This window comes from Crocuta crocuta, unplaced genomic scaffold, assembly GCF_008692635.1.
Source record: "Crocuta crocuta isolate KB4526 unplaced genomic scaffold, BGI_CrCroc_1.0 scaffold944, whole genome shotgun sequence".
In the NCBI taxonomy this organism is placed as follows: Eukaryota; Metazoa; Chordata; class Mammalia; order Carnivora; family Hyaenidae; genus Crocuta; species Crocuta crocuta.
In genome coordinates, this window is record NW_027528243.1 from 655,471 (window position 1) to 657,135 (window position 1,665).

Sequence of the window (1,665 nt, forward strand, 5' to 3'; positions counted from 1 at the left end):
TACCTGACTTTGCAGTTGAAGACATCAATGAGATCAGACTGGCTGTAGGGGGAAAGGGTGGTTTTCATTCACAAAAGTAGTGGAAGGCAACATTGTCCTATGACATGATTCATTCCAGTCTTAACTTGATATTCTGTGGAAAAGTACCAGCTGGCAGAAGCAAGGTAGAACGCCAGTCAGGGTGGTTGCCCTGAGCGACGAGGCACTTTGCGTGCTCATAACCACCTGATCTCTAAAGGGGCCACAAGGCCTTCTGATTTACCGCAAGTAAGAACCACACGTTGTTTCGCTGGTCTCCTCTCCTCACAGTGAAGACAGCTATGGTAGCGCGTGCAAAAGTTGAAAAGTGAATGTAATACAGCGGATTGTGTTTGTTATGAATGAAATGACAACCAACGAGGGACTTGTTGGCTCTCTCGTGTCCAGTCCCAGTTTCAACCTAGTGACTCTGCTGTTTAAAACTAGGTTTGGCTTGTTCAGTCTGAAGACTCGTTCCAGGGTGAGTGCCTTTTCTCCTCGGTGACTATTCACGTTCAAAGTACTGTTGTCCAGAGTAGCCTTTGAAAGTGCTGAGAGCTTGTATTTTACCGGACAGCTTTTGGGAATGAGGTGTTTTTGTCCTCTAGTGAGACCAGGCTCTGCCTCCTTCCTTTCTCATGCCCCGTGCCACCCAAACCAAGAACACTGTGGGTCCATAATGGGAAGCAGTTATGGTTGTTTTGAAAGCAAATCTTCGTTTCTGCGGTCATCGGATAATTTTTCTTTGCAGAGATTCTTGGGCATGAAGACAATTTGCTGTTCAGTTACCAGGCATAAAAGATACATCACAGGATACAGCATGTGCAATTTTTTTTCTTTTTTCTTTTTTTTTGGTAGAATAGAACTGGTGCTAAGTCACTTCCATAGAATATTTTTGTCTGGCTTTGTTTGTTTGTTAAATACCATCCTGGGACCTCGTTAGCAAAAATACCGGTTTCATGTTTACTTTCTGTACAACCTTTGGTTTTTATAGGTCTTGTAGTAATGCGTTTTAGATTTAAATAAACCTCGTGTGTATGTGTGTTTGTGTGTGTAGGCCTTAAGTGAGGAAGAGATCAATTTATCCTGTACTTTCCAATGGAGTGGATGGCGGAGTAAGGAATGAAATAAAACCGAAAATATTTTCATCCCTTTCTATTAGTTCTGTTAGTTCCTCTAGTTATTCTTTGCTGGGCTTTCGTTTCAGTGGTGCAGACGTTTTCTCTCACATCTTTTTTTCCATGTCTTAGTAAAAAGGGCCTGAACTTTAAATTTTGTCTTTTTAAATAGCCGTCTTCATGTTTTCCCCTCACATATGCTACTGATAGTGCTTTAAGAAAACGAAAAAAAAAAATCCGTCAATGTATGTTTGTTCCATTTGTTTGAATTTCTCAGGTAGAAAGCCATGTAACCTGGTAATTTTGAAAGTAAGAACCAAATAAATGCATTTTTTTGTGTGTTGCAAGGCTGTCTAGAATGTTAACTTTTAAAAAAGTGCGAATAATTCCACTGGGACGGGGGTGCACTTCTACCTGTAGGGTGCCGCTGTGCACTACTGTTGCTGACCCTCATTTGCATTGTTAGAGAAATTATACGTATTTAATTTTCAGATATATTAAAAATAAAATGGTCATAGTGATTACCTAC